The sequence below is a fragment of the Diabrotica virgifera genome, chromosome 1, assembly GCF_917563875.1.
Source record: "Diabrotica virgifera virgifera chromosome 1, PGI_DIABVI_V3a".
Lineage (NCBI taxonomy): Eukaryota > Metazoa > Arthropoda > Insecta > Coleoptera > Chrysomelidae > Diabrotica > Diabrotica virgifera.
The window spans coordinates 300,626,621-300,640,387 of record NC_065443.1 but is presented as its reverse complement, the minus strand read 5'-3'; positions in this window follow the sequence as shown (position 1 = coordinate 300,640,387).

Genomic DNA, 13,767 nt, shown 5'->3' with positions numbered 1-13,767 from the left:
TAAGCTGGGGTTTGTGGTTTAGAGTTATGAAAAACTTAATTATGAGCTTTGATTTGTAGTCAAATACTGAAATTGAACAAACCCTGTCGTGACAAGGCAAGATAACAAAAGACGACGTGGCGAATCTACTACCTTTATTCTTATATATCCACAGACATATTATTTTGTGTGACCAGTAACGTCCTAAAAATCCCCTTTACCGATCCCCTTTACCCTTTACATGTCCTGCCTAAGCATCTCTCTCCCAGGTCTTCTTTGGGCTTTCCCTTCTACTCCTTTCAGTAACGTACAAATCAATTTTTCGTATTGGGTGACTAATATCTCGACTTTAAATATATCTTAACTTAAGCAGACTTTTATCATTTTTGGTACTCCACTCATTCATCTAAGTATTCTTATTTCCGCCACATGCCACATGCATTAATTGTTTCTCTTTCTTTTTAACTGCTTACGATTCAGTTCCGTATATTATACCTGACCTTATACCAGTTATAAAACTTTCCCTTATAGGTCTGGATGCCGCGTATGAAAAAAAAATTGATTAATAGCAAGCTGAAAATTTGTTAATAGCTTAAGGGTGTCTAATCGGACAAACTTTGATATACGGGAACATTGGAACAGTGGAAGTTTTAATTGTGGAACAGGTTAAAAATTTGGAACGGTCAGACCACAAAAACGTCACATGTATTTCGTCCGACAGAACTTCCAATTGATTTGTTACCGTTTCATTAAACTCTCATGCAAAAATCAGACTGCTATTTATCACCTGTCATAATTCCTGTCATTTGACATGTTCTACGTGTTCCACTCATTATAATGCCCATTTGGTGATAAATAGCAGCCTGATTTTGGAATGAGAGTTTAATGAAAGGGTAACAAATCAATTGGAAGTTCTGTCGGACAAAATACATGTGACGTTTTCGTGGTATGACCGTTCCAATTTTTTAACCTGTTCCACAATTAAAACTTCCCCTGTTCCAGTGATCCCATATATCAAAGTTTGTCCGACTAGACACCCTTAAGCTATTAACAAATTTTCAGCTTGCTATTAATCAACTTTTTTTTTCATACGCGGGATCCAGACCTATTAAGATTCGTTTATTTCCCTTCTGTATATCACACAGCACACCACTTGCTTTCCACTTGATCCATTCCACCATATTGTAAGTCTAGATGCTCAAAAATATTACTTTCACAATCAATTCACCACCCAAAGTTACTCCATCCTTTTCATTTTTTACCTTTTTCCTCAAGAGCTTGTCACCATCGTTCCAGTTTTGTCCTTACCATCGGAGAAAGGACTTCAAGAACCATCACCAAAGAGGAGATATAGACGGAAAAGATATGTCGTTCTTTGCAAAACAAGGAATAAGTAAAAAAATAACAAGTAAGGAAGGAAAAGTCTATAGGAATATTATAATTAAAATATCTAGGAATGTTAGAATATTATCTACTATTACCTATTTTTGTCAAAAAAATAATAAAAACGGTTCAGAGAAGATGGCTAATAGACGAAATAGCATTTGGATCGTAAAATTCATACTGTCAAAAATATAAACGAAGTATGAAAAAGTAAGAAAAGCATCAGCCCTAATATTCTCCCTGTTGTTGTTACTTATTTGTATTTAAAATTATAACTTTGTTAAATATGTATATCACATACAGGGTGTTTCAGTTAGACACGAAATTAGACGTATATCTGAAAATTATCGCATGTGGAATCTGAAAATTATCACTTCCGCATAAATTTTTCTCTCGTTTTACATGTACTATACTACAAATTCGACAAATTAATGAGAAATTTTAGAGTATCTATTGTATTGTATTTTTTAGACGTCTAAGCATCTCAGTGAACATTGTCAAGTTGATACATCTGTGATTACGCAGAGTTCAATCTTTTGACCAAAACCAAAACGTACTCCAACCTTGCACAATAAATGGGCACATATTAGAACTGGTCAATAGATTGAAGTATCTGGGATGTTGGATCGATATCAGCCTAAATCCTTTTCTAGAAATAAGATCTAAAATAGAACAGGCCAGAAAATCTTTCGAAAAAATCAAAAAATTGTCTTGTAATTTTCGAATAAAACTCGAGATTCGACTATGTTTATCAAAATGGTACGTCTGGTCGACTCTTCTCTGTGCAGTTGAAACACGGACACTAAACATCAACCGTAAATAAATTAGTGGCCTTTGAAATGTGGATCTACCGGGGAATCCTCAAAATTTCATGGACGTCGCATACCTCAAACGAAGAGGTCCTGCATAGAATAGGCAAGGCAAGACAACTTTTCAACAGAGTGAAATATAGAAAAACGTCATACATCAGACCTAAGCCACATACTGCGAAATAATAAGTACCTACCAATATGCTCAACTTATAGTGAAAGGAAAGATCGAGGGAAAGAGAGGACTATGAAGGAAAAGACTATCGTAGTTAAGAAACATCCAACAATTGACAGGGCTAAATTTTGAACAGCTAATACAAACAGCTTTTTTGGGAGGTGGGAATCTCCTTAAGGCCGTCTGGGAAGGTGTCCCAGATGTGTCGGATTCGGCCCGCCCTATCTATATCACGAGCCGCCTACCGACTAAACACACCTCCTCTTTCTCCAGCCGATGGGTCTGGAACCGCTCTTAGCGAGCATATCTGACTAATGCAAACAGCTGAAAGCAGACAAGAATTTGCAATAGTAGTAGCCAACCTCCATTGAAGAGAAGGCACTTTAAGAAGAAGAATTTTTTGAAGCTCCAATTTTTGCTAAGCGAGTACAAAGTGCGGACACATATCACGAAGAACAGAAGGTCTTAAAAAATTTATCGTATAGGGTAAAATCAATGACAAAAGACAGCGCGTAGGGTCTGCCACTTGCTGGGGATCAAGCTAGAGGATTTTGGATTTTGGATTATTGGCTATAGTCTACTTGAAGCTTCCTTGTAAACCAAAGACAAAAAGAATGGATAAAAATTATCCGAGCGATCGAGACGTACTGCCACTGCTCTCTCGAGAATCAATAAACAAAAGAAAAAGGCAAATTATTCGTCTTTAGACAGTATACTTGTCTAGTATTCACTTCTTATGCATGTGTTTAGTGTATGTTCCTTACTCTTTAGATGTAAGAATATGAAGCTAATAGGTTTATGCTTTGGTTCCTATGATCGGCTTTGTCACTCTTAGGAATAAAGCAATTCTCTCACGTCGCCATTTCTGAGTATAACCTAAGATAAAAAAAAATATTACTTATCCTATGTGTGTATGTTTTTAAGATTCCCCTTCAATGTTTAAAAGTATATATTATATCCCTGTCTTTCTATGAGCTGTAAGGGCTTAAAGTATATCAGTAGGTTGCTGTAGACCTGGTTGTACACGTCCTTCTCCTTTATCCGGGTTTGGACTGACAACAGTTCTGTCAAGATACTTAAAGGCCGCGTCTCACCATCAAATAATTTGATCAAACAGTTTGAGCAAACTTGACGTACTTGAGAAAGTACGTCAAAGTGACGTCACAGTTGCAGTTTTTTTGAAATTCTAAAAATCTGTGCTCTCACTATCAGTCTAGTTTGATCAAATTTTTTGTATTGAGTTGTCTAACTTGTTTTTTTTTTTTTTTTTTTTTTTTTTTTTTGTGGCCTTGGCATAGCCAATTAGCCAGTCTAGTTTGGTATTAACGCAATTTCACAAGTTAAATTACAATATATTACACATTTTCATATATCATAATATATTATACAGACACATACACATACACTTATATACATTTTTATTTATTTATTATATAATATATATTTTTTTGTTTATTATTATTTTTCTTTATATTTTTTTTTGTTTATTATTATTTTTTTTTTTATATTTTTTTTTTATTTTTTTTTTATATCTATAAATATGTTTATACTAAAACTAAAGCAGGAAAAATTTTAGGGAAACATGGAAGAAAACTGGGTAACATAACTTCTCGTCCAGGGGCCCGTCAGGACATTTTTATAGTAGACGTATCAGAATTAGGCCACGGTTAGGGGGGTAAGAAAACATTAGGTAAAAAAACAAAGGTTGTTGGGATAATACTAAAGCCTAATATTTGATGACAGGTTATAATTTAAATTTACATCTCTTGGTGTGTTCATATAAAGATTTTAAAATTTCTATATTTTTATGAAATATTATTAAATTTAGATTTATTGGAAGTAAACATTTATTTTTACATAGATCTACATATAACTGCGATGTACTATTCTCTTTCTGGTTACATTCTAAGATGATGTGATCTAGACTGCCAAGCTCTCCACATATGCAATTTGGCGATTCTATTAAACCCATTCTATGTAGGTAGGAAGGTGTAAGAGCATGGTTGGCTCTTATTCTATTTAAGGTCTTAATGAAGTGCCTATTGGACTGATTATAGAACCATCTCTTAACGGGTAATATAGGTCTACATTTTTTATAGTTTAAACCGGTTGTAGACAAACTGTAGTGATGTTGCCATTGAGTTACAACATTCTTTTTGATTACACTGATTATATCTGTATACGGAATATAGTTGTTATATATTTCTTCTCCATTTATTGCTGCTTGCTTCGCTAAACTATCAGCCTTTTCATTGCCCAGTACACCAGAATGTCCTTTCATCCAGCAAATAATTATATTATTTCCAGCAATTCTAGCTTCATGATAAAGTTTTATTACTTCAACCTCAATATGATTAAGGTTTTTTGCGTTTTCTTTGTTCGATAATATCTTAATTATACTTTGATTGTCTGTGAATATAACACTATAATTTATATTATTTTGAGATATATATTTCAAAGTTATTTGAATACCCATTAACTCCGCGGTATATATAGAAGCTTCGACAGGAAGTTTGAGTTTTTTATAATTATTAGTGTTTAGTTCCCAGAAGGCACAACCTGTATTAGAGTTGGTCTTAGATCCGTCAGTGAAGAAGTATTGGTAATTAGGCCACCTATTTTGAATAACTTGATTGAATAATTGTCGTGGTAAATTTGGATCCATATATAGAGTTTCTACTCCTATCGAGAATAATACATCTGGTTTATATTTATATACGGGAGCAAGTCGACTAATATATAGTTCCGATTGATATTTAGATAATTTTCTATAACTATTGGTGTGCAAAAGATCCTTCTTTGTTCTCCAATGTCTGTGGGTCAGTTCTAATATCGATAACTGATTTATTTCGTGGAGATAGCTAATGTCCTTGGATATGGCTTTGGTAACTATTTTATCACTTATCCATTGTCTTCGGAATTGCAATGGTGGTTCAACTGCTTCACATTCCATGATGTTTATTGGAGTAGAATTTAGGTATCCTAAGCAAAGTCTTAAACATTTATTCTTCTGAGCTTCTATTTTGTTGAGGTGTGTATTAGATGCAGAACCATACAAGTGACAGCTGTAGTCTAGAATAGGACGAACCATTGATCGGTAAAATAATAATGCAATATTGGGATCAGCACCCCAACTTGTTTTACAAAAGGCTCTTAGAATATTTATTGCATTTTCTGATTTTTTAATAGTGTATTGGATGTGATCTTTCCACAACAGTTTTCTGTCCAAAATTGTTCCCAGGTATGTTACAGAATTCTTTATTGGGAACTCAAGCTGTCCCGATATTAAACTGCCTTGCGGGACCTGATGTTTCTTAGAGAAAAAACAAATTTCTGATTTTGAGCCAGATATTGTAAGTCCTAAAGATTCATAAAGATCTTGTAGAGAATTAAGTACCAGTCTTAGATTAGAGCTGCAAGTGTCCAATGACTTGTGTGAGGTATAAATCACAACGTCGTCAGCGTATTGGATTATGCGAGAATTAAGTGGGACATATTGTTCTATCTCTATATTATATAGAATATATAGAAGAGGGCTTAAAATACTACCTTGGGGTAGTCCTACATTCGCTGTTCGGTGAGTCGTCAAGCTGCTATTTATTTTAGTTCGTATAGATCTATTGGAATACATCGATATTAGAAACCATGAGAAAGTGGATGGAAGACCAATTTGGACCAGTTTATGGTATAATATATCTAATGTAACGTTGTCGAAAGCCGAGGAAACATCAACAAATGCAGCAGCTGTAGATATATTATATGTAAAATTTAGTTGAACTGCACTTACCAAAGCTGTTATTGCGTCTTGTGTGGATAAAGATTTTCGGAATCCATATTGCGACTGGGGAAGTATATCTTCTCTTTCTAACCATTGTTCCAAACGGTTTTTTATCATCCTCTCAAAGGTCTTAAGGAAACAGGAAGCCAGAGATATGGGTCTATATGAATTAACCTTGTTATCAGGTTTGCCAGTTTTTTTTATTGGCAAAACAATATATTCTTTCCAACTCTTGGGAAGTGTAGTTTCGTTAGACCAAATTTTATTATAGATACTTAGAAGAACCTTTTTGTACAGATCAGGTAGATGAAATATCATGGAATAAGATATGTTGTCTAGACCGGGGGCACTGTTAGTTTGCTTAATGCTCCGTTTCAATTCCCATAATTGAAATGATTCGTTTAAAAAACTAGTATCTTTTTCAACTGTTGTAATTTGCTGTGGTACCTCTTCACAGGAAACCCATTGTGGAGATATTTTGGCCTGAAACTCCTCAATCCAATTGGCTTCAGGATTGATAGGAAGTCTGTTGGACAATTTTCTATTTTTATAGCGGTTCACTGTTTTCCATACTTCTTTAATAGGCGTATTTGAGCTTAGATTTTCACAATATTTGATCCAACTTTTCTTCTTTTTTTGTTTAAATGTTTTTTTTGCAATGGCATCTAATCTTTTATACTCTATCAAATTTACAAGATTAGGATTTAATTTATATCTGATAAAGGCTTCTCTCCTAGTTTTGGCAGCGACGTCACACTCTATATCCCACCAATGTTTCGGTATATATCTTTTATTATTATTTATATAAGAGATTTTTTTTGGAATAGCTAGAACAGCTGCATAATTTATGTTCTCTAATAAACTTTGGTAGGTTTTGGGAGCGTTCAGGGAGGTCAGAGTTGCAGAGTATGCATTCCAATCAGCCTTATTTAAATTCCAAATTTGATGTGTGTTCATTTGTTGTGGTGTAGTGTTTCCATTTTCCCAGGATAATAATATCGGAATGTGATTTGAGCCAAATGGTTCTTGAAGTACGCTCCAATTTAAATAATCAGCTATGTCCTGGCTACATATAGTGATGTCAATTGCTGTAGGTCTTTGAGTAAGAGCAAGTGTGGGAGATCCATCATTTAATATTTTTAAATTACAAAATTCTACCGCTTCCAGAAGAGATTTTCCATATATGTCTTCAACTTCGCAGCCCCAAGTATAGCTATGTGCGTTAAAATCACCCCCGAGTATAAAGGGCTTAGGTATTTTTTCTAGAAATTTAATCCATTGTTGGCAAGTAATTTTAGTGCGAGGTTCAATGTAAATAGAAATTATGTGAATAGGACTGTCAAATGAATATAATTTGATAGACACACACGTAAATGTAAATGGAAAATTATTAATATTAAGTTTTACCTCTTCGGATATTATTTTATTGTTTAAAAGAATAGCTGAGCCTCCAAAACCATCATTCCGATCAGACCGGAAACAGTTATATCCCTGAAAATTATAATATTTTCCTGGTTTAAACCAAGTTTCGGACAATAGCGCGACCTGAATATTATATTTGCAAAGTAGAAAAAGAAGGTTCTCCTTATTGGCAACTGCTGAACGACAGTTCCACTGGAAAATATTAAAATTATGCGTTACGTCTGCGAAGTTGAAGCCATATTTACTTTTAAATGTTTACTAACTAATTCAATAATTTCTGGTTTTGAAATATCTAAGTTTTTTGTCTGTTTTAATGTATTAACAATTGTTACAACCAATTCTAAAATTGTATTCATTAAATCTAAATCTAAGTTTTCAACCTGTGAAATTGCGTTATTTCTCGTGTAATTTGGATGAGATAATATACTCCCACCTTGATTAGGAAAATGTACAGGTGCAATAATTTCTTTTCTTGTTAACTCTGTTTCATCTGGGGTGTTGGGTCTTTGTCTTTTAGAAGATTGGACATTATTGTAGTGATAACTATTACTATGTTGATTGTTTAAAGAAGGCAAGTTAAATTGATTAGCATGTCTAGGAGAACTTGATAGTGGATGGGCCACTACCCTAGAATCAACGACATTTTTTGGAAGAGTCGAGGTATATTGCAAGGCTGTTATATTTGCATATGAATTACGTGGAACTTGTTTGCTTGCATCATGAAAATTTAAATTTTGTGAAGACATAGCTTCCTTTATTTGTTTTTGACGATTAAATTCGGGACAAGCTTTTAGATCTGTAGTAAAGTGGTTACCCTGACAACTAAAGCAAATAGGAATAATATTTTCAGTAGTGCATTCTTTTGTATTATGTACACCCTGACATCGATTGCATCGCGGTCTACTTTTGCACTGCAGACCCAGGTGCCCAAAACGAAGACAAGAAAAACATAATAAGACTTTTTGTTTATAAGTTTCAACTTCTTTCAATACTTTATTTATGACGACAAATTTCGGTAATATTTGTGACTTAAAAGTTACTATACACGATTTAGTGCGAACATATTCAGTAGTTTTAACTTCATTAATAATTTTTTCCTCCCTTCTATTAATTCTTCTCACCGATACAACTTCAAATTTGCAATGTACATCGTAAGGCTTAATTTTATTCTTAATATATTCCTCAGAAAAATCAAGACTAATATCTCTAATGACACCTTGTCGGTGCAAGATAAATTTCGGTATATATAAGTCTAAATTGTTTTGTTGAAAAACTGGTAAATGTTTATTAGTAATTAAAAAATTGGCCGATTTGTAATCCTTACATTTTATTCTAATTCTATTACGACCAATCGAGTCAAAACTAATTATTTTATTTTCAATAGTACAACAGTTTGTTAATATTATTTCGCCGACTTTTAAAGCATCTAATTTACCTTTAAATTCTTTAGAACGATTTTCTACATAAACGTGAAATTCGCCATAATCAGTGTTATCGTAAAACAAGTCAGGTTTATTATCAGACTCATTAACTACTGGATTGGTATTAATGTTATCTGTACTTACGGTTTGCGAAGAAATAATATTTTGATTATTTGTTACCAAATTATTGGAAATATCGCTATGCTCCATTGCCGACCCAGGGTCACCTGAATCTCCTGTAGAATTAGGGTCGGGGGGTTTACCCCCGCTTGTACAATCCATATCACCAACCACACCACTTAATAACAAAAAACTGTCACCAACTGGTTTAAAACTACAATTATTTATCGATTTGTTCACTGCTCAACCAACCTTACACTTCAAGCGCTGGGACCAGACTGGTCTAACTTGTTTGTACTTTATTTAAAATTAAAATTTTTCATTATTATCCACAATGAACACTCAGGATGTGACGTCACTAACTGTCACTTTCAGTTTGCTCAAACCAGTTTGATCAAATTATTTGATGGTGGGACGCGGTCTTAATCCATCCAGTGGAACCTCGATAACTCGGATTAATCGAGACTGGGGCCGATCCGGGTTATCGAAAATCCGGGTTAGCCGGAGAAAATGGTAAAAATTAATAAAATACGTTAATAAAATACGTTAGATATACTCCGTTATAATTGAAATAACATGAAATATATATGCACAGTACACTACACAGCCTACATGACTCGCAGTGAAATTTGGTTCACAATCAGGCAACATTTTATTCAGCTTGAGTGCTGATTCTTGAATAATTGGTCCAGACACTGGTAAACCACGTAAACCAAAGCCACACATACAAAGCGTCGTCGAGAGTCTCATTTTTAGCTTTATTAGCTTTGCACCGATTGTCCAAACTGTCTTTTGTGATCATTTTGAAACAAAATTCTTCGATTTTAGTTCTATTTTTCTTCCAATCCGATACTGTAGATGTACCGACACCATATGCTGCAATTGTTTTTAAAGATTCGCCTTTATCAATTCTACCTAATGCTTCTAGTTTCTTTTCCATTGTCACAACAACATTTTTTCGTTTTGTTGCCATTACGTAGACAAAAAAAAACACGCAAACACAAAATCTGAATAGATTTACGAACGATTACAGAACGGAAGCGAACAATAGGACTGTACTACACACAATACGGTCTCAATCGCAACGATTTTATGTTATTTAATAACAGTGAAGAACTAAGACCATTGTTTAAAAAAGAATTTCTTTAATAGTCTTTTAGTCTTTTTTAAACAATGCTAAGACAGTTTGAAACTACAGGTGCGTGTTGTTTCCGATAACCCGAACAATGAAGTCATTTCATTGCCATGAAGTCATGGCACCCGTCGTGTGCCATGAAGTCATGGCACCCGTCGTGTGCCATGAGTCATTTTTACTATCGTATATGTAGTTCAAATTACACAAATACCCATTATCTCTGAAATATTATATTGCATGTATTTTTATTGTTGAAATGTTTGTCTGATAAAAATCGGTCCGGGTTAGCCGGACTTCCAAGTTATCGGGGGCCGACTTATAGGGGTTCCACTGTAATTGTAATATTTGTAAATGAGTTTTTTGGTTGAATAAAGTTGTGCTTCACTTAATCTCGGAACCCACCAGAAAACATAACATAGATATAGATGTGTGTACAGTGCAAATTTTTGGATTTAAAGTCCGATTATTTTCCGAGATATATCTAATGTGCAGCTTACGTGAAACACCTTGTATATTTTATATTTAAGACTGAATGACATGATGTTTGGTCATTGTCCTTCTTTATTATATTATATTCTAGTTTTTGGGGACCACAGACTATGTTCTATTTCTAAATATGTTACTAAACTTAAACAAAATAACAAATTTTATAATATATTAGATGATAATAAAGCTGTTTAACAATTGATGTGGAAACATGCGTTTTATTTTGTTGTTACTTTATTTTAGTCCTGGATCCCGCGTACCAAATAAAAGATTATTAATAGAAGGGTGAAAATCTGTTCATAGCTTATTAGTGTTGAGTCGGACAAATTTTTGATGTTTGGGAACACTGGAACAGGGGAAATGTTAATTGTGGAACGTGATTTTATTTGGGGAACGTATCATCCTGACAAGTTTATGATTGTGAAAAATACCAGACTGTTTTTAGTGTATTCAATAGCCAACTTTATACAATATACGAAAAAATATTTGACCGACAAAAATGTTCGGCATTTTAACCAGTCTGACACGTAGAATATTATGTCGAATGACAGGAACTATGTTGGTGATAAATAGCAGTCTGATTTTTGCATGAGAGTTTAATGAAAGCATAACAAATCAATTAGAAGTTCTGTCCGACAAAATACATTGGACGTTTTCGTAATCCGACGTTAGAAATCTGTAACCTTTTCCACAGTTAAAACTTCTGCTCCAGTGTTCCCATACATCAAAGTTTGTCCGACTCGACACCGTTAAGCTATGAACAAATTTTCATCTTGCTATTAATAATCTTTTATTTGGTACGCGGGATCCAGGTCTATTTATCCCGTTAATAAGTTCACCAATCGAGAAGGTTATAACTATATAAAAAAAGTCTAACACGGCTCTAAAACTCAATCGTTAACACCAAAATTCAAAGGCTAAACACATAACACCGAAGCATTCTTAGGCGTAGTTTTAACCTTATACACTCGAACCCGCTTATTAGAGTACCGCTTATAGGAATATCCCGGTTTAAGGAATAGAATTTTGAGGTAAACGTTTCTATTTACTCCTTAATAAATTTAACTGCTTATAGGAATACGTTTTTGTAAAATGGTACCGCTTATTAGCATATATTTTTCAAGTAACCAAAAACTTTTTATGTACAATTTCCCACGAATTTAAATGATTTCTGGTTTATAGGACCTGTCGATAATAAACACTTTATTACCTTACTTCTTACTTTATTACGGGCACCAATTCTAACCTCCGCCAAACATTTACAGATCATAAAGTAGGTACTTTTTCATTTGTGTAAATATTCTTATTGCTCACCCACCACCCACGTCGCGTCGTTGTTTGTTTAGATTTTTAGAAACAGTTAATTTAGAAGTCATAACCGCTTGTATATAATAACCGCTTTATAATAGGTATTACCTATATGAAGTTTTCTGGAGCGTAAAACCAATGTCAATTTTTTAATTATTATATTTTAAAGCAACAAGTGACTAATATTTTAGGTAACAAAAAAAAATTGTCTCAGATTATCGATTATTTTTCCAGAAAAAAAGTAAGTATGTTGTATGTATGTTAATAAGAAAATATGTATACCTATATCAGTCTTATTCTTTATAAAATGTGGTGTGTTCGTTGGAGAATTGAGTAACGTAACTACTGAAGGAAATGCACAAATTTATTGAGATGTTAACAGTTAGAGATACAAAACGATACTAAAATTAATGAATACAAACTACATATTTCTTAAAACCTTTCATAGTCCATGAACATTTCGCTGACACCGCGAAATTACAAGCGTTGGTGTTTATCATGTCACGTAGTCTAAATATTGAAATATAAACACACACAGTGGCGTGCTCGCCATAACACCTCCCTCCTGAAAACCGAAGCTGGGGTGTCCAAGAAGGGCTTCTTTGCAGCTTCGAAGTTTTGGGCTTGTAGTGTAGAGCCTCTCTGGATATGCTCCGAACAGGGCAGGTAGGGCCACATGAAACAAAGAAACCAACCGGCAATAACTCATTCTATTTTTGTTGTTGTGAGAAGGCCGTAGATGAAGTGTACCACAAGGTAATCGAATTATAAGTTGTAGTCATTGATTAAAATCTCTTCATAATATGTATAATAAAAGCTCATATCTACTACTTGCTATGTTACACTTCAACTTCGTTTAAGTAATCGCATCATAAAATTGTTTTACATTAAAATGAAATTTGCGAATAATCTCGTTATCCAACTTAAATGTTAGACTTTTATTGGTTTCATTAACTTCAAGAATGAATAACATACGGTCCTGTGTTTAATGGTGATTTTGATGTATTTAGAATTTTATCAGTTAAAATAAAGCTTATAACAGTGTGATTTTTTTTTTGTTTATCAAAAAGGAAAAGTTGTAAATATTAAAATTTTCCAGGCAGTGGTGTTGTTTAGTTTTAACTATTTTCCAAAATCTGAGTCACCAATACCAGAAGGACTATCAATTATAATTTCAAAACAATTTCTCGTTATTCTCATTATAAAGATACAAAATATTTCTATTATTAATATCTTGTTGTAATTATTAAGGTATTTAAAGACTTGCTCGTTAAAATATAAAAAAATATTTAAACCCAGGTTAGCTTTAACCTTCTGAAATTCGGCAATTTACTTTCCTGTATGAGAGATATGCCATATGGTTTATGGACGCACTTAACAGGGCGTCTGCCTGTTTGTTTGATTTAACCAAAGGCGAAATATGCTGAATATCCTTTATTTTTGTTTGTAATATTTTGTCCAGATGGTCTAATTTTAGTTTACGATATTCAATTTTTTCAGTGAACTTGATAATATTACTTCGGACTATATCATTTGGACTAAATGTATTATGTTCACGATCAGATAAAAATAATGTGATTTCCTTTAATCTGCTTATTACAATAAAAGGTAAAATTGGCAATTCTGGGTCACATTTTGTACAAATCAAATAAACAGAAACTATAAAATAATGTAATTTTGAGGAGGACCCATTAAAAACGTTTATAAACTTGATAGCTTTCTCACAATTAATATAATTATTAGAAGTACTG